The sequence below is a fragment of the Siphateles boraxobius genome, unplaced genomic scaffold, assembly GCF_051911475.1.
Source record: "Siphateles boraxobius isolate OS27281-9 unplaced genomic scaffold, OSU_SipBor_1 8, whole genome shotgun sequence".
Classification (NCBI taxonomy): Eukaryota; Metazoa; Chordata; class Actinopteri; order Cypriniformes; family Leuciscidae; genus Siphateles; species Siphateles boraxobius.
The window spans coordinates 30,638,312-30,663,748 of record NW_027509208.1 but is presented as its reverse complement, the minus strand read 5'-3'; the positions used below and the strand labels follow the sequence as shown (position 1 = coordinate 30,663,748).

Sequence of the window (25,437 nt, the reverse complement as noted above, 5' to 3'; positions counted from 1 at the left end):
TTAACCCCTTTCGCAGCAAAGATTGCAGGCGGCCCCAAATTATTATTTTTTTCAACATTTACTACTTGTTAAAACTTCACACTCTTACTTGATCTAGACAAACTGAGCATCATTAGAAATATTTAAGACTCCAGCTTTGATAATTGACCACTGTTGACATTTTCTTAATTTATGCCAGGAATGCAAAATTATTAATTTGTAACTTTTGATATTTTGAATAGGAATCATCACTCATAATGCAGTCAATCACGTTTCTTCAGGCTTATTTATGTTCACATACATGCAATATACAGTATCCTTCAGGGCTCTTAGTCCAATGGTGTGCATTTTTGGAGAAATATTTATTATCACATGTTTTTAAAATATTTCGTCATACAGAAGAACATTTCTATTCATTTTATGACATACCACTATTTTAAACCGCGACCTGAATAAGATACAAATACTCAGTGGTGGTTTAAAGTTAGTTTTTTTAGAGATATCATCCTCAGATTTAAAATGAAGCATGACCCCACTTGTGGCTACACTAGGTGTGGTTATAAGTTGTTATACTACATTCACATAATATTTCTATACGTACAAAACAGATCGGTATCCTTATTTAATTTTGACTTTACAGGGACTTTAAAAGCCAAACACCACTCAGAACATACTCCTTAGTTCAATATTGCAAAAAGCAATACAGAACGCTCATCAACGACATAGAGCTCACAACCAAAGTCACTGCTCTGCGCCCAATTCACGCTCAGAAAGAAGCATCATGACTCTTCATCTTGGGTTGGGAGACAAGCATTTTCAAACACCTTTTCAAGTAAAGAACTATAGAAATGATTGCTGAAAATATAGTCTTAACGGTTTATAGAAACTCAATTGGCATTCCATTCTGCTGCGCCTCTCCTCTAAAATGTTTTTGCGTAGTTGAATTTTTTTGTAGGCTTTTAAAGTTTACTTGACATTTTAGCGCACACATCGGAGCCAAAAGCAGAAAGGACATCCACAATCTCTTTGAAGCCTACTGTTAAGATATGTGGAATACAAACAGCAATCCATAATGTCATACTTTTTTTGCAGCATAGCTACCCCTGTCATGCTTTTTAGTTCACTCGTTGAAGCTGAATGTTTAAAATCTTTTAGAAGAAAAGTCACACGCACATTAAAGGGATATTTCACCCAAAATGAAAATTCTGTCAGTATTTACCCACCCTCATGTTGTTCCAACCCCGTAAGACCTTTGTTCATCTTCGGAACACGAATTAAGATATTTTTTATTAAATCTGAGTGCTGGATCACTCCTTCATAGGCTTCTTAAGGAATTGACACTTGTTCCCCGAAAGGTTATTAACTCTTCGGGGTCGCCGATCACGCCGGCGTGATCAAGTTACATGACCAGTTTAAGACGTCGAAGCATAAAAACAAAGTCACGTTGAGCGCTGCCGTCCACTTCTGTCGAAAGTGCTGGCTTGAAATTCTATTTTACTTTTTGTTTTGTGTTGATAGACCAAGTAAAAACGGAGATATGATCATTTAAACTTTATATAAAAAAATACTGACGCGTTCGTAAAAGAACGCAAGATGGGATGCGACAGGCGTTGCATTTATTCTAATAACTTCGTCGTTTTTTGTCATAAAACAAAACGGAGAAAAATTTGTGAATCTGCTGACTCTGCTCTTTAGGATGCACGTTTGAGGGAATGGAGGAGGAGCCAACTGAGCTAAGACGCAAAATTGAAAGGCAGAGGATTTACGGAGTTGATAAAGAGAGACATATATACGTTATATATAGAGAGAGAGATTATTGCTAGTTTTTGGAAGAGTTTGAGTAGATTTTGAGAGTAGTTTAGGAGTAGTGTAGATAGTTTAGGTAGTTTAGGAGTAGTTTAGGTAGTTTAGGAGTAGATTTAGATAAACTGTTTTGAGGAGAGGCACAGATAAAAAATAAAAATAAAAAACACCTGATATTTGTTGTAAATAGTTGTATGTATAATTTGATTTTGTGTTCATTTTACCTTTTGTATGGTATATTTGCACTATTGAGGAACCCCTCTTACTCAAGGAATGAAATCCCTGTAATGTAGCTATCTGTGTAATTGTACATGAAGTGTTTTGTAGAGTTTCTAAGCAAAAAAGAAAAGAAAAAACGCCTATTGCCACACCTGCTTTTTGTTGCATATAGTTTAATTTTATCTCAATTTTACATTTTTTTATGTTGTATTTGCACTATTTGCGAACCCTCATACTCTGGGAATGCAAGGCCTTAAATATAGCTCTCTGAATAATTGTGTGCACAACATTTTTTTAAAAAGTGGCTGAGCTAAAAAGAAAGAAAAAAAGCCTATGGCTACACCCGCTTTTTTTTGTAAATCATATTTTTTTTGTATATAGGTTGATTATATCTGAATTGTACCTGTATATGTTGACATTTACAACTTGTGTTTACATTTTAAACCTTTTAAAATGCTTCATTGAGCATGTTTGTGTTTTTTGTAGTAGAAAAGCTATAATTTTTCTATTCGGATTTTGTGTTTTTTGTGTGATTTTGGGTCCCGTATGTTGATAGAGTACATCAAAGTGAAAAACTAATTGTCTGATCATATAGGTGATGTTGTGCTGAAAAAAATTATACCAAACATTGGTATGGCAAACATTTGTTTATGTTGCAAAATTTAAAAAAAATAAAAGTACTCAAAAACGGCCAAAATAGCCCAAGACTCCGAAGGGTTAAAGACAGTGGCTCTATCCTAAGTTTATCAAACGACGAGAATACTTTTTGTACTTATATATATATTTTGTACTTGACTAACTATTCATTTCCTTCTCTGTGGGCCTCGAGTCAGTTCACTAGTGTAATAGCGTAAGCTTCTGTTGTTATACGTCACTCGCATCACCCACATGACCAGTGTAGGATTACAAATTTTATTTAAATGTTTAATTTAGATTTCCAATACAATAGTATTTTATATTGTGAAAGTTTATAAATGATGAGACGAGGAAATCTCTGCAAACGGTAGAGGTTCCCAGCATTATATTCCTGACTGTCCCATCTCAGTACGAGAAGGCTAGGCCTTTCCTGTTCTCGTGTCTCACCGGGTGGAACTCATGCTGAGCAAGTTTGAACCCCTGCTATTTTATTACTGAGACCGTTTGTCTTGGAGTTCTCATCTCAGTACGAGAAGTCTATGCCTTTCCTGTTCTCGTGTCTCATGCTGAGCAGGTTCCAAATCTGTATACCTTATTTACATTTGCTTTGTTTCAGAGAAGTCTCCACCTATATGTAATCCCTCCCCCTTGAAATGTATATAAACTACAATGTAAAGTTCCCTTAGTTAGACGATGTAGGAATGACTGCAGCTACCGACAAGCAATAAAGAACTTCTGCTTGGAAAACTTCCACCGTCTCCTGGTCTGAGCTTCTAACTTTTCTACAAAGAAAAAGATCACTACAGATGGTGCCGTGAGCCGGATTGAATTAACTTCACCTGAATCCAGATTGGAATTCAAGCTCAAAGATCTGACTGCATTCCAGAGATAATCTTACCTGAATCCAGAACTGAAATCTCCACTCAACAAAGACTGAGTTCCAGAACTGAAATCTCCACTCAACAAAGACTGAGTTCCAGAACTGAATCCTGAAACTTCAAAGCTCAACAAATAACAAACTTTTTTTGACTGAGTTCCAGACGGAATCCTTTCCGTATAAACAATGATTTGGTGAGTTTCACTCTATTCAAAGAACCACTGAAGACCAGTACAAGTCTCTGCGCCGTCAGAGAACAGTTATCAGACAGCTGCAGTGTCTGGCTAACAAAGTTACCCTTTAAAAGTTTATTTTAAAGATGAAAGTATAGCCTCTACGTTGCTAGAGAAGGTATCCTCTAAAGTTAGGGAAGGTTAACATTACGTGTTAATATTGGTTAACCTCTGTTCAAACAGGGATGTGTTTATCCTCTAAAAGTTAGGAAGGTGAAAGATCCTTTGCATTTCCTTTTAGAGAAGATTAGCGTAACATGCTAATATTTTGTGTGTTACCCTTTGCTCTGGGCAAGGAAGGTTAACTGTGTTATCGAGTGTAGCCTCTTTTGATCAGAGAAGATTTTGTGTTTTTGTTTGTTTTATCCTCTAAAAGTTAAGAAGGTGACAGATCCTTTGCATTTTTCTTTTAGGGAAGATTAGCGTAACATGCTAATAGTTTGTGGTGTGTTGGTAACAAGGAAGTTTAACAAGATTTGATCTGTGTTAACAAGTATACCCTCTGTTGATCAGAGAAGTTTATTTTTTGATTGTGTGGTAACAAAAGAAATCCACAAAATGGTTAGAAGAAATGCTAGGCTAGTTCCATCAACTGAGAAAAATGGACTAGCTAGCCCTTTATGGACAGACAGTGAGTTCAAGTCATTGTTAGGAGAGAAAATTGATTCCATAGTGACTGAGTCAGTTAGATTGGATTTGACAAAGAAATTTGGTATTGATCCAGACAAAGTTTGGTCTATTGAAGAATGCAAGAAGGTGTTAGGTGCATGTATCAGAAAGAAAACATGAAAGGCATAATCTGTTGCCATAGAGAATATAGCTTATCCATTGCACAAGAACAAACTAGGTGTATTGATAAGTTAAATGAACAAAACAAACAATTGCAGACTCAAGTGTCCTGTTTCAAGACAAATGTGAGCCATAATCAGGCCTCAACCAAATGTGACTCTGAAGACCAACAGTCAGATGAAAGCTATCCTGATTTACAGTCTTTCTGTAGACTAGAAAACACTAGAAATTCTGGTTTGATAGATAAAGATGTAAATGCATTTGAAGTGTATGGAGAAAGACAAAAGGCTCAGACTAGGGCAAAAGGGATTGACTCTGTTCAATCTGTAACCCCCATACTGCAGCTACAAGCAGTCAAATTATCTTTAGGTCCTAAAGAATTCGAGAGAATCGCTGAAAATTTGCCATCAGTGCAAAGAATTTTTTTTGAGTTTAGGAGAGAATTGTCCAGAAAGATGTGGCTCTACGATATGTCTCTAGCTGAAGTCACCCAGCTAATATCACAGATCTTGACTGAGTCAGAATTCAGTGATTTTGAAAATGCTGTAAACTATTTTGAGTTTCAAAATGCCAGAAAAGATGACTTGAGAGAGGGAGTTATGAGAGTGTTAAAAAGCATTGTTGGACCAAAAGTGGACTGGTCAAAGATAACTAGTTGTGTACAGAAGAAGAATGAAACTGTTAGTCAGTACACAGAAAGATTTTGTCAGTCAGCTGCTGCATACAGTGGAATAGCGGACACTTCAGAGAAGGTGTTAAATGATAATTGCCCCTTAGCTCGCACATGGTGTGATGGTCTTTTGTCAGAGCATAGAAATGCATTGCATTTCTTAAATGTCACATGGGTCACTAGAACCATGCAAAACAACTTGGACAGTTTAGTTACTTGGGGAAGAAACTCTGATGTCAAGGCAAGAGTGAAAATTGTAGCAGCATCCTTTAAGGTCAATGCAGAGAAGCAACAGAAACGCAAATGTCCTAAGAGAGAGGGCAGCAGTTGTTATTATTGTGGTAAACATGGACATTGGGGAAAAGAGTGTAGAAAAAACAAAAAGAATGTTAGAGAAACTAACAATGTAACTCAGCTTCTGCTCAGCCTGCTGGCTGCTCTGAAGCAGCCCCTCCCCTCGTCATTAAGCTCGTTGGGCAGCTGTTTTAGTTGTTAACCAGTTGGGCTGTGAGTGCTTAATTTCCCCACTAACTTACAACAGAGATAAAAGACTTCTGTTTTTGTTTAATAGAACAAAAGGAAAGTGACTATCTCAGTTTTTCCTTTGGGGGACACTGGTTAAAGTAGACTCACAGCCTTAAATGTTATTTTACAGCACAGGCCTTTCATCATTAATAGTGTTAGGTCAGACTGTAAACGTAAAAAAAGCCCTCATGCAGTGTCCACAATAATGCCGAATATTGTCTTACAGCGTGCACCTGTCACAAATCCGTCCTCATGTATGATGTCTGCTATGACTGAAGTTTTGTTAGAGGATGAAGGAGAAATTACTCACGATTGTGTTACGCTTACATATACACCTATGAGTGAAGTAAAAGAAAAAGGTAATAGACGAGCAGGTTATGCAGTAACGTCCACCACTGAAGTGTTAGCTTCAGGACGTCTTCCAGATCATTTTTCAGCTCAAGCTGCAGAACTAGTAGCCCTAACAAGAGCATGCACGCTAGCTTCAGGATCAGTTGCTAATATCTACACAGATTCCAGATATGCTTTTGGGGTAATTCATGATTTTGGTGTCATTTGGCAAACCAGTAAGTTTCTAACTTCTGCTGGATCCCCCATTAAGCATGCTGAATTAGTGAAAGATCTAATGTTTTCCATGAAACTTCCAAAGAAATTAGCAGTGATCAAAGTGAAAGCACATCTCACAACTAATACTACGGAAGCTAAAGGTAATGCTCTTGCTGATATGGCAGCTAAACAGGCTTGTTTCTATGCAACTGTACAAGTCTGTTCAGGTAGTGCAGCACAGAAGAAAATTATGCCTCCTGAATCAATAATTGATCTGTACAAAGACGTTTTAGAACGTCCATTAGAACCAAAGTGACATGGGCCACATCAAGTGATGTTGATTACAGCAGCTGCAGTATTGTGTCAGGGAAGGAAAACCAGGACTCATTGTACACACTGTAAGGTTGTTCCCCCACCTACAGGGATAGGTTAGGACACGGAACCAGTGAGGAGCCCCGGGAAGAACCGAACGCAACAGGCTTCGAGGGTTAACCCTGGGGTGAAGACGTCCCTCATAAGCCCTATTCTAGTCCATCCTTACCTCACTGTTCTTTAGGTGTCATAATTAAGAGATAGGGAAAGGAAAGAAGGAACAACAATAGGAGACTTGGAAAATTTACCACCCTAGTGTTTGAACCAATACTGCTCTACTGCCGAGCAGACTCAGAAAAGTACAACCCTAGAACAAATACTGCTCTCCTGTCTTTTGTTTTCTCTCTTCCTTTGTGCAGATAACACATCAAGGCTGACCCGAGACCCATATGCACCGACCTCCTCGTCTGCGTATGAAGACATAACCTCAAGAAACAACTAGACCCACTTCCGAGCCAACTATCACAAAAGGATAAGAAAAAAAAAAGAAAGAAAAAAATACACAACGCAGAGACTACAAAACCTTCAGTCATCCATCGACATGATCAAGATTGTCCTACTACTACACATCATGAAGATCGCACAAAGTCCGGACTCCAGAAACAACATATTCTTAGAGCTGATGAATATGTCACAAATGCCTTGTTTGCTGGAAAGAAAGTGTGCATGTCACATCCGAAGATGACTGCATTCCAGGACTCACTTGTGCACAAACATGGTGGTCCAACAAGACATTCTTGATCTTTCAGCAATATTACACCAGATGACTGAAGATTATTACCTGTAGGGACGTCACGGACCCTAAAATTGCATTTTGTTTAAGTGTTTAAATTTGTATTTTGTGAGAGTTATTTAGAACTCTCAAAGGGGGAAATGTAGGATTACAAATTTTATTTAAATGTTTAATTTAGATTTCCAATACAATAGTATTTATATTGAGTAAGTTTATAAATGATGAGACCAGGAAATCTCTGCAAACGGTAGAGGTTCCCAGCATCATATTCATGACTGTCCCATCTCAGTACGAGAAGGCTAGGCCTTTCTTGTTCTCGTGTCTCACCGGGTGAAACTCATGCTGAGCAAGTTTGAACCCCTGCTATTTTATTACTGAGACCGTTTGTCTTGGAGTTCTCATCTCAGTACGAGAAGTCTATGCCTTTCCTGTTCTCGTGTCTCATGCTGATCAGGTTCCAAATCTGTATACCTTATTTACATTTGCTTTGTTTCAGAGAAGTCTCCACCTATTTGTAATCCCTCCCCCTTGAAATGTATATAAACTACAATGTAAAGTTCCCTTAGTTAGACGATGTTGGAATGACTGCAGCTACCGACAAGCAATAAAGAACTTCTGCTTGGAAAACTTCCACCGTCTCCTGGTCTGAGCTTCTAACTTTTCTACAAAGAAAAAGATCACTACACCAGCGTCGGCCAATAGTGAGCCTGCGTGTGACGTAGCTCTACACAATCACAGTACGTTAACTGACTAGAGGCCCACAGAGAAGGAAATGAATAGTTGAAATAAAGTCGTTATTTTTGTTTATTTTTGCGCACAAAAAGTATTCTCGTCGCTTGATAAATTAAGACTGAGCCACTGTAATCACTTGGACTATTTTAACAATGTCTTTAATAACTTTTCGGGGCTGGCAAGTTTCAATCCCTTAGAAGCCTATGGAGGAGTGATCCAGCTCTCAGATTTAATCAAAAATATCTTAATTCCTGTTCCGGAGATGAACGAAGGTCTTACGGGGTTGGAACAACATGAGGGTGAGTAATTACTGACAGAATTCTCATTTTTGGGTGAACTATCCCTTTAACAATTCTTTATGTAGACATTTCAGAAACCTGACGTCGGTTGAGCACTTAGAAATCATGCTATGACTGACATTGAAATGTGAAATCAACCTGTGTCAGGCACGTTTTTTCAATAACACCTGATTTTCGTATCTGCTGTCTTATCCGAGATGCAATACCACATTGCTGCAAACATTTCATTTTTTTTTTGCAGTGATGTGGTATCGTACCTTGCATGAGAACACGTTCGCTTTATACAAAGGACGCTGTGACACGGCCCCAATACGAGGAGCGGTTTAAGCTGCCACAAAACACAACCACAAGAAAGATGGGAGCCGGGTTAACAGAAATGATCTTTTATTTAGCCAAGAACTTAGGAATTTAAACTGGAACTTAGGTTCCTACCGAGCTGTGGTATCAGTGGCGGCTTTGTTCCCCACATCTGTTTCAACGCTTATCCACCTTAAACGGGGAAGACAGAACTGAAGAAAGGCTAAATCTTTAAAGAAGATGTTTCAAGTCTAACTCTGTCTTCTTACTCTTCAGCCGGTTTCTCTCTTGGCTAACGTTTCTCTCTTGACTCACCTCATACTGAAGGATTCTGTATTTAGATCTAGCCTTGAGTGTAGCAGAGTTCCCAATTTTATGGTGACCTCCATTAGGCCATCATTCCCTACAGCTGTGGGCTGTTCCAAGTTTGGAGTGTGAGTAGTGTGGAAATGCTCATGATTGATGTCTTTTCCTAGCCGGGAGCTGCTCCATTGGTAATGGGCTCCTCTTGGAAATATTGGAAAAATTGGATTGCCACAACGTGTTCCAGAAAAGCTTCTAAAACAATTCACTTTCTCAAAATGCACAATTCACGAGTTCACACTTACGAATGGTCAGAGAGTAAATGGTTATGCGTATTTGGCGTGCTGTCTGGGGGGAGGGCTCCGAGCTCGGAAATTGGGCCCGAACCCATAGTACTCCCCCCGTATCTCTGGGTTAAGAAGATAACCAGGCAAGTGTGAGGAGATGGGGTGATGGAGGGTTGCTGAAAACTTTCAAGGAATAATGGTGAGTCGACTGCGTATATTTATAGGCCTTACTCATGTTGATTGAGTGGACCTGTTGATTGAGTGGACCTGTTGATTACTGATTGCTGAAAGCTGGTTGGAATGACTTGATTGTTTGATCATTAGAACGTGTTCCTCCCGAACCTTGTTAATAAAACATTATTTCACGAGTTCACACTTACGAATGATCAGACAGTAAATGGTTATGCGTATTTGGCGTGCATATTTGGGAGGGCTCCGAGCTCGGAAAATGGACCCGAACCCAAAGTACTCCCCCAAAAGCTAAGTGAGCGAAGGACAGCTGCCAGCTTTAAGACCACCTTAAAAGAGCGCAGAGATTGGCGGGCTGGCATTTCAAGTAGAAGCCTGGTTGTTTGGCCGGGAGAGCTCTCGCAGTGTCCGACAGGAGTTCAATACTTAGTGTCGGACAGGTAAGTCCTGCTGGCATCCGGGAAGGTAAGTATGGATGTTCAAAAAGGAGGGTTCTTGCGGCAATAGTCTCGGCATCGGAACGGGTAAGCCTAGCCTGTTAGGAAAGAGAAAAACTTAAATGCTTGACCGGAAGGGTTTTGCTGCGTCCGCTGGGAGATCAATACTCGCTGGACGGAAAAGAAAAGACATGGATACTTGACCGGGAAGCCTATCTTTCTAACTAATCTATCGTTCTTTCTTTCTAACTAATCTATCTATCTTTCTTTCTAACTAATCTATCTATACATCTTTCTTTCTAACTAATCTATCTCTCTTTCTTTCTTTCTAACTAATCTATCTTTTTTCTTTCTAACTAATCGATCTTTTTTCTTTCTAACTAATCTCTTTCTTTCTAACTAATCTGTCTTTCATTCTAACAAATCTATCTATCTTTCTTTCTAACTAATCTATCTTTCTTTCTAATTAATCTTTCTTTCTTTCTTTCTAACTAATCTATTTTTTTTCTTTCTAACTATCTATCTTTCTAACTAATCTATCGTTCTTTCTTTCTAAGTAATCTATCTTTCTTTCTAACTAATCTATCTATCTATCTTTCTTTCTAACTAATCTATCTTTCTTTCTAACTAATCTATCTTTTATCTTTCTTTCTAACTAATCTATCTTTCTTTCTAACTAATCTATCTTTTATCTTTCTTTCTAACTAATCAATCTATCTATCTTTCTTTCTAACTAATCTATCTATCTTTCTAACTAATCTATCTATCTTTCTTTCTAACTAATCTATCTTTTTTCTTTCTAACTAATCTCTTTCTTTCTTTCTTTCTTTCTAACCAATCTGTCTTTCTTTCTTTCTTTCTCTCTCACTAATCTATCTTTCTTTTATTCTAACAAATCTATCTTTCTTTCTTTCTAACTAATCTTTCTTTCTTTCTTTCTAAATAATCTTTCTTTCTTTCTATCTATCTATCTTTCTAACTAATCTTTCTTTCTAACTAATCTTTCTTTCATTTACACTAATCTTTCTATCTATCTATTATTTATCTATCTTTCTAACCAATCGGTTTCTTTCTTTTTAACTATTCTTTCTTTCTAACTAATCCATCTATCAAACTTCAAACTACTTTAAACTTCAAACTACTTTAAACTTATTCAAACTCTCTGGTCCGGCTTTCTCAAGCCAACTTAAAGTTTGTCTAATCAAACTTTTTTTTCTAGTTTACAGTATGTTACTGTAAAAATGCACATAATTTAAACTTTTCTAAAGTTTAGCTAAAAACTAATTTCACTTGCAGAAACCGACTGCCCTAAATTGACCAACTGTCACTTTAATTTATTAACTAAAATGTATAATGCCGGATAATGAGAGCAAAGTATTAATGTGAATTTATTTCATTTGAAACCACTAAAATATATTGTACCTAGAAAATATTTTCACTGGGCCAGCAACTACACAGTCATTGCATGTTAAATAAAGCAAAACATGCAACAAATCATAAATGGTTCTAGATCTTCCCCTGGACTGAAGCACAGGCTCTACTCTTCAGCACAATGGTGACCCAAAAAACAAAATTTTACAGTAAACTACTGGAAACAGTGTTGCCAGTATATACCAGTTTTATAACTTACAGTTTATTACTGTTAAATGAAGTTTTATGCATCAAAGTTCGGGAGGAGCATGTTCAGGTAATCATCCAATCAGCACAAGAAGAAGCCAGTATAAATAAAGCCTTCCCTTACCTCCTGTATCATGACTAATTTCTCAGCATCTGACTCCGCCTCCGTGCAGTCATGTCCGGGTTAGAGCTCTTCCCCTCCGACGATGAATCTTTCATCACAGAGTCATTTCCACCGCAAAGCGCAGATCCAGCGACCCTTCCTTCTCCAGCAGCCAACGACAACATTGAGCCTCCATCCTTAACCAGGGGACGTCGGCCCGCCAGATCCTCTCTGCATACTCCAAGACACCGAAGACTCCCCTCACCACCGGCAGCGAGGAACTCATAATCTTCATCATCGTCTTCCTCCGCGCCTTCCCACCTTCCAGCTCCCCCTAACATCCCTCCTATAGGGAAGTGGACAGTTAAGGGGCCAAGACAAGCCCTAATTAATTCTGATACAAATTTCTCCCGCAGGATGAAAAAAGCAGAATTATTTAATTTATATGTCACCTTACAATCTTCTCACCTTTCTGTTTCAGCTCCAATTCCTTTGGCCCGAACGAGCAAGGCTCGCCGGGGCCTGATCGCTCGTCCCGCAGTACTTCCTTCCTCACTTGCAGCGCTGGGCTCCGCCCCCGCGCCACGGCGTCACAGACCTTCCGCTAGCCTGGGCCGCGCCCCGGAACCAGTCACGGATGGGCGCCAATCTCCTCCAGGTCAACTCCCCTCCTCAGCCCTTCCCATTGTGGTACCTCAGACTCTAGATCCCGGCAGTTCCACTTTCTTACACGATCCCCAAACGTTTTTCTTCCCTTCTACTTCTTTCAGTTTTCCTCGTTCCCAAGCGTCAGGTGCTCACCCTAACGTGAGGATGCCTCCGTTAGCCGGTCAATCTCCGGCGCATTTCTTTCCCCTCCCCTTTCCACACTATGCTCTTCCTATTCCTCCTCCTCCACCTAATCCGGGGACCGATCTCTGCGTGAGGATGCCTCCGCAAACGGCCACAGTCCCGATTTCCCATCCCTTTAACCCTCTCCAAGTGCGTTCTCCTTTCTCTCTCTTCTCAGCCACTCCTCAACCAGCCCTTCCGAATGCAGTAGCAACTGAACCTCCTCCAGTGACGAACAACATCAGAGCTCAAATCCTAGCAGGTGCAGATGTTGATTTGGGCTCTCTCCTGTCCTTGTTTCCCCCAGCTGACTCCAATCGCCAAGTAGACTGCGGCGACATTTCAGTCACTCTTAAAAATAACTCACAGGTTACATCACGTTCATTGTCACTAGCCGAATTCTGTATCGCCTTCAGCCGCTATACAGAAATCATATGCTCGTCTTTTCCCCATAGACGGCGCGAGCTGAACGACTATCTGTCTATCATAGCGGAGCTCTCGTTGTCTTAGGGGGGTAGTCATTTTTATACGTACCACAAGCTGTTTTCCGCAAAATGCGCCGTCCGTGTTACCCAGTGGAATCAGTGTCCCTATTGGGGAGCGTGGACACTGATCTCCATAACCGAATCTTCCTCGGGTGCAGAAATATCTCTTGCGCAATCTGCAGATCCACAGTCCATGCCACCGCGGCATGCCCCCAAATTAATCCATCGATCCCTCCCTGCCCAGAGCAGAATGCCATAACATCCACAAGTTACGTTCCGTGCCACGTAAGAGAAGATTTTTCAATCAGAGCACCATACTCGGCACCCGATAGACAAGTTTGTAGGAACTTCAATGAAGGGAGATGCCCAAGACAACGCTGTCGTTTTCTCCACGTCTGCGATTACTGTGGCGGCGCACACGCCCGCGTGATATGCCCAGTCAGAAAAACTGTCAATAAAAACGCAAAAAACTATATCTCGACTCCTGTGAATGTTTTCCGTCTAGCCGAAGAATTATCACACCACCCAGATGCCAACTTCACAAATTATTTACTGACAGGTCTCATTCAAGGCTTTAAACCCGGTGTAGAAAGCCATCCAACGCAAAATATTATCTGCGCTAACCTTCAGTCCGCCTTAGCAGAGCCTGGAGTAGTAAATAAGCTAATTAAAAAAGAAATTGAATCCGGTTTCATGATGGGTCCATTCGAGGCCCCCCCGTTCGACAAATTTCGCATCAGCCCCATAGGCGTGGCTACCAGGAAAATCTCGGGAAAAAAGCGGTTGATAATCGACCTTTCAGCCCCCCATAATTCTCCATATCCGAGCATCAATAGTCTCATCCCTCTCGAAGAGTATTCTCTCAAACTATCATGATATCGAACAAGCCATAACCATGATTAAAATAGCTGGACGAGGTGCATGGCTTGCAAAAGTAGATATCTCCTCTGCCTTTAAAGTAATGCCAATCCACCCCGATTCATGGCACTTATTCGGTGTAAACTGTCAGAAAAAGTATTATTTCGCCGTGCGCTTAACTTTCGGCTGCAAAAGCAGCCCAAAAATCTTTGACACTCTCTCTGAAGCCATATGTTGGATCCTTTCCAAAAATTATGCAATTCCTCATCTTCTCCATCTGCTCGACGATATCCTAATAATTTCACCTCACGACACCATCCCCGAGGCTCACCTCCTCATAGTGAAAAAAGTTTTCGCCGAGCTAGGGATTAGCCTAGGAGAAAACATCGGGTCCAACTACATCCATCGAGTTCTTAGGCATCAATCTGGACTCAGCAAAATTCCAGGCCTCACTGCCTAAGAAAAAAAATCGATCGCATCATTTTAATCGCTTCTAATTTTACAGACAGCACAGATTATTCAAAACGCGAACTTCTCTCGCTGCTGGGCCACCTAAATTATGCGATGCGCATTATTCCAGAGGGCAGACCCTTTATCGCGCATCTCCTAGCCCTCTCTTCATCTGTTCATGCGCTGGAAGATCGGATCATCCTTTCTGGCGAGTCAAAAAACGAGCTAAAATTATGGATTAATTTCCTCAATCAGTGGAAAGGCTTAACTTTTTTTAACGACGACTTTATCTCTCTCCCCCTCGATATCAAACTGTTCACAGACGCAGCTCCCTCGATCGGCTTCGGCGGCTATTACCAAGGACGCTGGTTCGCGTCTCCCTGGCCCCCTCAGCTCCTAGACACACCCCAGTCTTCAGCCTCCTCTGCCCTTTTCGAGCTCTACCCAATCGTCGTCGCTGCTTCTCTATGGGGGAAAGAATGGTCAACCAAAAGGATCCAAATCCATTGCGACAACGAAGCAACCGTGCACTGTATCAACAAGGGTCGTTCTCGCTCACCTGCGCTCATGCCACTCCTCAGACGCCTCATATGGATCTCCGCATGCGACCAGTTCTTAATAACTGCAAATCACGTCTCAGGGGCTCAAAACCAAATCACTGACTCTCTCTCCCGTTTCTCTTTTCAGAAATTCAGGATGCTGGCACCAGAAGCAGACCCCACTCCAACTCCAGTACCTCCTTATTTGCAGCTGATCTTCCCATAAACCATCCGCTAAAATCCCTCCTGCACACGTCCATTGAATCCATCCTCCAAGCCGTTTCTCCCAGAACCCTGCAAACCTATTTCACCGCATGGAAATCGTTCAAATCATTCCACCTCTCTCACAACCTGTCGTTTCCCGAATTTTCTCTTTTAACAGTTACTTCATTCATATCTCATCTTCATAGTATTAAAGGTCTCCAAGACGGATCCATTAAAAGCTATCTAAGCGGCATTCAATTCTTCCATAAATTAATCCACGGTAAACCTACACCTGCAATAAATAACTCCCAAACGTCCCTTCTAGTTAAGGGAATCCAAAAATCCCGCCCCACGCGCCCAGATACCAGACAACCAATCATAATCGATATACTCACCAGATGCATCTCATCACTCCGTCTTGGATACCACTCCACCAACACCGCCTATACATTAGAAGCTATGTTCATCCGAGATTTTGGTTCCACACAGCAAAATCCCCAGTGTACATATGTACACTCTCAGTGTACATATAGGTCCAACTACAGGGTGTTAAAAATGAACACTGAAGCAGTGTTGAAGTTAATGAGATAATTAAGGGATTAATTAAGTGATGATTGACCATTAGTGGTGACACTTAATGTTAATAAGAAGAATCGTTGAAGGAAAGAGAAACAACAAGAACAGAAAAAAGAGAAACACAAGGAATACTGACTTCAAGCCATTACACATTATTGTACTTATTATTACCAGTGTATTTATGTCATACATCTACACACATTCTTATTTATATTGAACAGAAGTTTAGATGGTAATGCTTTATGGAATGTTTCGTTTCATGTCACCATAATGGCGATCAGTGTTTGCTTTAGTTGGGCTCTGGACTCTTTGCTTTTTAACATTAGTTTTTCTCTGGCTGCTCCAACTCTGTGTTTATAAAGCACATGTGTTACTGCAAGAGAAACCATCGTAAGCCTAATTTGATCGTACAGACCTTTTGTTGCAATCGTTCTACGATCAAGTTAGGCTTAAAATGCTTTTGGGAAATACAGCCCAGGTCATGATGGTTATGTTTAAACTATGAAAAAACAATCCTGTAGTGTCCTGATTCACTCAACCCTCAAACTGATTATACAAAGGTCCTATTCATTACAGTAGCTAATTCTAGCAGTGATTTAATAATCTGGAGGTTTTAAAATCCCACACAGACATCAATAATCTACATATGAATCTCAACAATGGTGACAATCACACAAAAGATTCATGTTGCAGTGCATGATGGGAGCCACCAATCAAAATGCATCCATGGCTCCCATCATGCATTGCAGTATGAATAAATTATACAGCTGAATTGTCCTGTAATTTTCATTGTTTTTCCTGTTTGCATGTTTTTTTTGCTATTGTTTTGTTATGACTTTAATAGCTTGTTTTGTGATGTTCAGAGTTGATCTGTGTGTCACTAGTTTGTTTATTGTCACCATTGTTGTGATTCATATGCTGATTCTTGATGTTTGTGTGTCTAAACACAAGAGCTCCGGTGAACAAAGATTTTTCAAAATTGTTCATATTGCTGTTGGATCTCAAACTGTAGAATCTCAGGGCTTCAATCACCAATACTAAAACACAACATCAATCATATAGTCAAATATTTAGACTCTGAATGACATCAGTGAATAAGATCACTACGTGATCATAATGCCATCATTACAACATGTTGTTAGCAGGTTTTCTCATGCAATAACAAATGTGCTTTATAATCACAATGTTGGAGCAGCCAGAGAAAAACTTACAATAAAAAATGAAAAGGTTCAAGAGCCCAACTAAAACAAACACTGACCACCAAAATGGTGGCTTGAAATGAAAAATTCCATAACACATTGCCGTCTAAACTTATGTTGATTCTCAATAACTTTTAAAGATGTATGACAGAAATAAAGTCACACTGGTAAGTGCAATAATGTGTAAAGGCTTGAAGTCAGTAGTTCTTGTGTTTCTCTTCTTTTCCGTTCTTGTTGTTTCTCTTTCCTTCAATGATTCTGCTTATTAACATCAGGTGTCACCACTAATGGCCAATCATCACTTAATTAATCACTTAATTATCCCATTAACTTCAACACTGCTCAGTGTTCATTTTTAACACCCTGTAGTTGGACCTATATATACACCAGGAGTGTTCATTTAACACTGGGTATTTTGCTGTGCAAAAGCATCTTAAAGCAGTCCTTATCAAATCCGGCGTCACAGCAGAGCATTTCTCTAGCCACTCATTCCGCATCGGAGCAGCTAGCACAGCCGCTCAAAAAGGTCTCTCCCGACAACAAATCAAAACCCTCGGTCGCTGGTCATCGAATGCCTTCAAAACCTATATTAGGTCTAGCCGTTTTTTCATCAGAAATGCTCACCAAGCCCTAACTAATTAATTGAATTATAATTATCACCTGCTGCGCCTCATTTCAGTTACATCCGTTCACACCAAACCTTCTGATTACATCTGGGCTCGCCGCTTGCACGCTCGCTTAATATTCATAGGGTACGTTTTTCAATCATATGCAGACTTCCCCGTTCGCACGCAGCGATGACTCACCCGTTCGAAGGCCGGGTTCCGCCCCCCTTCCAAAACGCTGGTTGAACCCTCCCGTTCGAATTGCTGTGAGAGTCTGCCCGTCTTAGTCGTCGCCGGACGACCGCGCTCGTGTCGCCAGGTGGGCTCCCCATTCGTCGGGACGTGAGGGGTCTTTCCCGTGCCCCAGCCCCCCTTCGAAGCGCCGGTCGAGCCCTCCCGACCGAGTCTAGCGGGAGGCCTCCGTCCAACCTGGCGAGGCTTACCCGTGCGATGCCGTGAGCATATAAGTACCCGTCGGACGCTGCGAGAGCCCTCCCGGGTGAACGGTTAAACTCGTCCACAAATTCACGCTCGCATAATTCTTGCGTCAGCGAGCTGTCAGTTCAACTGCAGAATGGGCTTATTCGTCCAATGCCGTGAGCATCCAAGTTCCCGTCGGTCGTTTGCGAGAGCCTTCCCAGTCGAACAGGCAAGCTCCTTCCTTCGTAAATACATAACCTTCAATTTTTGGGGGGTTAAATTCTACGCTCGCTGTCCTTCGTTTATCTGGCATTTTGGGGAGTACTCTGGGGTCGGGCCGAATTCTGAGCTCGGAGCCCTCCCCCCGGACAGCAAGCCAAATACGCATTATAATATTACATCAGATTTCATTAACATGTAAACTCGTGAAATGAAGTTTTATGTAACAAAGTTCGGGAGGAGCATGTACAGGTAATCATCCAATCAGCACAAGAAGAAGCCAGTATAAATAAAGCCTTCCCTTACCTCCTGTCTCATGACTAATTTCTCAGCATCCCACCACCACCCCTTCACCCCACATTCGGCTGGGTCCGCTCATAGATACCTATGATCTCTAAGGTCATGGGGGGAGTACTCTGGGGTTGGGGCCGAATTCTGAGCTCGGAGCCCTCCCCCCGGACAGCAAGCCAAATACGCATTATAATATTACATCAGATTTCATTAACATGTAAACTCGTGAAAATACATTTTGTGGGTGTGTATTTTTATCTTACACTGTTAACCCTTTCCACCCCACAGGAAAATCCACACTACAAAGAGTAACAAGTAAAATTGATGCAGTGTTGCAGTGAGATAATTAAGTAAATATGTTAATGATTGTTGAGCATTAGTGATGAACACCTGATGTTAACAAGCAGAATCACTGAAGGAAGGAGGAGCACAAGAACAGAAAATAGAGAAACACAAGAACTACAACTGACTTCAAGCTATTACACATTATTACACTTCTTATTACCCAGTATGACTTTATATCTGTCATACATCTCCAGAAGTTGTTATAGAAATGTTATTGAAAATGTTTGGGTTGAAGTTACCATTATAGAGATCAGTGTTTGCTTAAGTTGGGATGCTGACCCTTGACTTTTTAACATTAGTTTTCGCTTGTTGCTCGAACTGATTTTTTTTTTTGCAAGCCACACATATGCATACAAACATGTTTTGTGAATGCAGTTTGTTATAATCATTATGATGCCAAAAAAAGCATATAGCCTGATTATTCACTAATCTTATTCAGAGTTTAATCCGGTATTAAAAGAGTTACATTACCACCACTATGAAACTACAGTAATGAGTTGCAATGATGACACAACCAAAGAAACAGAGCTACACTGTCTTGTAGAAACACAGAAATGTCAAAAATCAGCACGTCTCTCAACAATGGTGGCAATCATTTTGTTATTTATATATTTATGGAGCAGTGCATGCTTGGAGTTTTATACTATCCTGGAAGCCAGCATGCATTGTAACATGACACTTTTGATTGTCACCATTTTTAAGATTCATGTGCTGATTGTTGATGTTTGTGCATGCGTACGTGCGTGAGTGCCTGAGTGCGTGTATCTCTGAGTGCATGCATCTCTGACTCAAGCAGGAGTTCAAAATATTTTAATGTACTATATGATTTCAATATTCTTCAAAATATTTGATTAGTCAAGTCACCTTTATTTATATAGCGCTTTTTGCAAAACAGATTGTTTCAAAGCAGCTTTACAGTGATAACAGGAAAATCATTTTGTAATAATATTGTTAAATATAAAATTAAATGTCCCCAGAAACATTGCCGTATTTCATGTTGTAGATTAACAGATATATGATACATATTAAATACACATAAATACAAAGCTTATATACAGGATGAGATCAGAAAATCAGACATGTCCAGAATGATTATGGCATCATCACAACAACCATTATCAACTTCCTCTTGACGTTTTCTTGTCATAACAAATGTGCTTTACAAACTCACAGTTACAGGAAACAGAGAGAAACTAATGTTCCCTCTTTCAGTCGCTCATGCTTGACTGATTGGGATCAAGTTTAGGGAGCCTGTCATCTCTGAGTATAAAACAAGCCATCTCACGCTCCGCCCTGCAGCGCGGGTATAAATACGGAAATAGATGCACGCACCAGTTGTCTTTCGCTTCGGAGGTGATCTGTCTCATCTCGATGTCTCTGAAGAGTGTTTTTATATTACAACGAGTGAGTGTGTCGGCGGTTCTTCAGGTATTCTCTCTGATGGTTCTACAGCGCTAGTGCACCGGTGGTCTTGAGCCTTCTGAGTTCTAAACTGCTGTTTTAACAGCATCACATTTCTGTGTTTGTGTTTGTTTGTCTGACGGCCGGTTGGGGGTGAAGAAAGTGAGTGCTTCACAGGTACAGGCTGCACCATCCCTGTCAGTGTTGCTTCGATCATTCCCCTGTGTGGTCCGGCACTGGTGAGAGTTTTCAATTCCTGAAAGAGCCACATGGGTGTGTTTGCGTCGTTTTCAAGATGCCATTCCATCTGTGTGTTTCTGGATGCGGTCTTTCCCTGTCCCCCTCTGACGGTCACAATTGTTGCATCACGTGTTTGGGCTTACAGCACGCTGAATCAGCTTTTGTGAATGGCCCATGTTGCAATTGCAGGAATATGACTGTCTCGGTGTTGAAATCGCCTGGATTCGGTCCAACAGATGGCACACCTCACAGAGTAACATGTCCGGTCGGTGCTGAACTGCCTGAATACTGTCAAGAGCAGAACAGTGGCCGCAGTAACACTGCTCGGCTTGCTCCATATGAGACCGCTTCAGCACTGGCTTCATGGCAGAGTCCCGAGGTGGGCGTGGCACAGCGGCACGCTCCGTGTGACAATCACCCGGCCTGCCGCCAAACCCTGTCAGATCCTTTATTTCTCCGGGCCGGAGTGGCCCTAGAACAAGTGTCCAGGCATGCTGTGGTCACCACAGATGCCTCCAACACCACCTGGGGGGCCACGTACAACAGGCAAACAGTAGTGGGGATCTGAACGGGCCCCCAACTACATTGGCACATCAATTGCCTCAAGTTGTTTGCAGTACACCTTGCTTTGAGACGCCTCAAAATGCCGCTGCTCGGCAAGCATGTACTGGTCCGTATGGACAACATTTCGAACGTTGCGTACATCAACCATCAAGGTGGTCTACAACTCGCCGCCACCTCCTCCTATGGAGTCAGAAACATCTGAGATCACTCTGTTCCACTTATATTCCCGGCATGCTCAATCGTGCCGCTGATGAGCTCTCACAACAGCCTGTGGCCTAGGGAGAGTGGAGACTCCATCCCCAGGCGGTCCAGCTGATCTGGGACCACTTCGGGGCCTCACAGATAGATCTGTTTGCCTCTCCGGACTCGTCCCATTGCCAGTTGTTGTACTCCCTGACCGAGGGGACCCTCGGCACAGATGCGCTGGCACACAGCTGGCCTCGGGGCCTCTGCAAGTATGCGTTTCCCCCAGTGACCCTTCTTGCACAGACACTGTGCAAAGTCAGGGAGAAAGAGGAGCAATTCTTGCTAGTTGCCCCTTATTGGCCCAACTGACCTGGTTCCCTGAACTTGTGCTCCTGTTGACAGCCCCACCCTGGTCCATTACTCTGAGGAAGGATCTTCAGTCTCAGGGACAGGGAACGTGTGACACCCGTGTCCAGACCTCTGGAAACTCCATGTCTAGTCCCTGGATGGGATGCAGAGGTTCTAGGTGATCTACCACAATCAGTTGTAGACACCATCACTTCTGCGAGAGCACCCTCTACGAGGTATGTTTGCGCCCTGAAGTGGAACCTGTTCGCTGAGTGGTGCTCTTCTCACTGAAAAGACTCCAGAAGTTGTTCGATCAGCTCCATGCTTTCTTTCCTGCAAGATGGGTTAGAGAAAGGGCTGTCTCCCTCCACCCTCAAAGTGTATGTTGCTTCTATTGCCACACCTCACGATGCAGTGGATGGGAAATCCGTAGGAAAACACGACCTGATCGCCAGGTTCCTGAGGGGAGCGAGGAGACTGAATCCACCTTGCGTCCCCTTTATACCCTCTTAGGACTTTTCTCTGGTAATGACCGCACTGCAGAGACTTCTCTTTGAGTCACTGCAGGCAGCTGAGTTAAAAGTCCTGTCTTTAAAAAACAGTTCTCCTGCTTGCTTTGGCTTCCATCAAGAGGATAGGGGACCTGCACGCATTTTTGATCGATGAATCGTGCCTGGAATTTCGGGCCGGCCAACTCTCACGTTATCCTGAGACCCCGGCATGAATATGTGCCCAAGGTTCCTACCACTCCTTTTCGGGACCAGGTGGTAAACCTGCAAGCGCTGCCCCAAGAGGAGGCAGACCCAGCCCTGGCTTTTCTCTGTCCCGTCCGCTCCAGACAGAATGAAAAGCCTCAGGACCTCAGATCAGCTCTTCGTCTGTTATGGAGGCCAGCAGAATGGAAAGGCTGTCTCCAAGCAGAGGTTAGCCAACTGTATAGTGAGTACTCATAGTGGATTAGTATTGAACGTGTGCTCCTCTTGACAGCCCCTCCCTGGTCCATTACTCTGAGGGAGTACCTTCTCTCTCATGGACAGGGCACCGTGTGCCACCTGCGTCCAGACCTCTGGAACTCCATGTCTGGTCCAGGGACGGGACGCAGATGTTCTAGGTGATTTACCACAATCAGTTGTGGACACCATCACTTCTGCAAGAGCACAGTTAAACTATTATGTATTCGGGACACTTTTCAAAAATTCCCGGCCTCCGACCACTGGAGGAATGTTGCTGAAAACACAAACAGTATTGGCAGTCAAGCCAACTCTTACAGGCAAGTGTACAACTCTTACAAGTGGCCTCCAAGGCAGAGAGGCAAACGGGCTTGCGTTTTGGTTCGGGCTGAGGCGGAGGGTTCACTGCTCTCCGCTCCCCAGCATGATCCTGTCGAATGTCCGCTCCTTGACTAACAAACAAGACGAGCTGGCTATCTTAATCCGATCCAAGCGGGATGCCGCTGACTGCTCTGTGATTTGACTGACCGAGACGTAGCTGGATGGCAGCACCCCGGATGAGGGTCTTCTACTGCCGGGCTTCACTCTACTACGAGCTGATCGATCACAGCAGGACTCACAGAACAAGTCAGGTGGGGGTGTCTGTTTTTACAGCAACCAAAGCTTGTCCACTAACTCTGCTGTCCTCGCGGGACACTGTTCACTGAAGCTGAAATGCTTCATTGTTAAATGCAGACCCTTCTATCTCCCACGGGAGTTCTCCGTCGATTTCGCTGCTGTTTACATTCCGCCTAAGGCTGGAGCCAAGGAGGCTTGCAGGCAGCTGGCGGCTCACATAACAGAGGTGGGGAATTCTAACCCGGACTTTGTGGTTTTAATTTTAGGCGATTTTAATCACATGGACTTAAAGAAATCACTACTCAAGTTCCAGCAGCATATTCATACTGCTACCAGGGGAGAAAAGACACTCGATAAATGCTACTGTGTAATCTCTAACGTATATCATTCTATTGCTTGGCCCCCTTTGGGACGGTCAGATCTTAACACCATCTTTCTCATCCCTTGATACCGTCAGAGACTGAAATCTACTAAGCCGACTAAAAAAGTAATAAAACAATTATCTATCCAAGCACCTAATGAATTAAAATAATGCCATCATACTACTGATTGGTCTGTCTTCAGAGATGAGTTCAACACCCTGGACGAATACTGTGATGCTGTCATATATTCACTTTGCTGAAAGTGTTTTTCCCTCTAAAACCGTGATTTTTTGCAACAATAACAAACCATGGTTTAGTAAGGATAATAAAATGTTGTACATGGAGAGAAAAAAATGCTTTTCAGAGTGGAGATATCTGTCAGTAAACTATTGCTAAATATGCATTTGATTGGGCTGTTAAAAAGGCTAAAGCTAACTACAAGGCCAAGCTTGAAGCTTAGGTTGGTGTCCATGACAGCAGGGGTGTTTGGCAAAGCCTGAATGTACAGTCAGCTCTAATTTCCTCAATGACATAGCTTCCCCCGAACCACCTTTTCTGATAGAAGAAAAAGAGATCAGGTATCTGTTGAGGAAACAAAACTGCAGGAAGGCAGCAGACCCCGACCAGGTCTCTGCTGCTACTATTAAATGGTGTGGCAATTTGTGGCACACCATTTAATGGTTGTTCTTTAGGCAAACGTCAGTGCCTTGAATTTAATGCGAGCGGCAACTGGCGACCAGTGCAGTTTTGTGAGGAGAGGAGTGATGTGTGCTCTCTTTGGCTCATTAAAGACTACTCTGGCTGCAGCATTCTGGATCAATTGTAGAGGTTTGACAGAGCAAGCTGGAAGACCAGCCAGGAGAGCATTGCAATAGTCCAGTCTGAATAAAAAAAAGGGCTTGGACAAGGAGTTGTGTAGCATGCTCTGTAAGGAACAACATTTGGAAGGGACAGCTACATATGCACGGGTACTGTTTATTGATTTTAGTTCTGCTTTTAATAATATTATACCAAAGAAATTGTGTGACAAACTCCTGTGGCTGGGTGTTAAGGAGTCCACATGTAAGTGGATCCTTGACTTTTTAACTGACAGATATCAAGTGGTTAGGGTTAACAACCTCTTGTCAAAATCAATGTCCAACAGCATTGGGGTGTCCCCAGGGGTGTGTTCCAGGGGTGTGTCTCCTCTCTTGTACTCATTTTATACCAATGTTTTTTCTCACCATGATTCAGTCACGATTTTTAAATTTGCTGATGATACCACTGTGGTGGGTCTCAACACCAATAATGATGAATCGGCTTACAGAACAGAGGTCTCCTTGCTGGCTGAGTGGTGCTCAATTAACAACTTGTCCCTCAACATCTCCAAAACCAAGGAGATGGTTGTTGATTTCAGGAGCAAAAAAAAAGTAAGGTGTTCCGGCCACTGGCTGTCAAGGACAAAACTGTAAATTCGGTGGAAAGTTTTAGATTCCTTGGGACCATCATCTTGGTTTTGGAGATGTTGAGGGACAAGTTGTTAATTGAGCACCACTCAATCTTTTTTCTCTTTTTCTTCATCATCTTGGCATCATCTAACACGTTTGCTAGATTCTATAGCCTATGTGTCGAGCCGGTTGCTTCCCGTGTGCTCTCTTCAAATAGAAGTCTGTTAACACCGTAAGCCCAGCTCGAAGTGTCAGCTTGCTGCACCATTCCCCTCCTATGGACTGGATACATGCACCATTCTTGCTCCAGTTGAGTTCCCCTTTAGCCGAACCCTGTTGAATTCCTCCACACCCCTTCGGCATTGGACGTGGTGGAGCATCGAATGCTAGGCCTACCACTTGTATGCACTGGTGGAACTTGTGCTAGGCTGGGTCCATATGATGTGATCCCTACGGCGATCCCATATGTGTATTCTTACACGGTACTGCTCCCTGCTGCGAGCCCGTGTCTTTCCCTTGGCAGAGCTTGTTCTGCTGTCGCTGACCGGTTGAGTTTCCCCCTGTTATAGGCTGGAGCCACCTCAGTGACATTCCATATGTTGTACGACACGGTAACGCCCTGTCCCTATGTGTATCTCCACGTTACTTCCCTGCGGGCTGGATGTGGCTTCCG

The 25,437-nt window shown here is 42.2% G+C and overlaps 1 non-coding gene across 1 annotated transcript; it reads right to left on the bottom strand.

Annotated features, from left to right (window-relative positions):
• Positions 1–637: 637 nt before the first annotated feature.
• On the bottom strand, positions 638–850 carry LOC143729970 (small nucleolar RNA U3). The gene has a single exon (XR_013200215.1). It is a non-coding gene; the product is annotated as a small nucleolar RNA U3 (small nucleolar RNA).
• Positions 851–25,437: the final 24,587 nt, after the last annotated feature.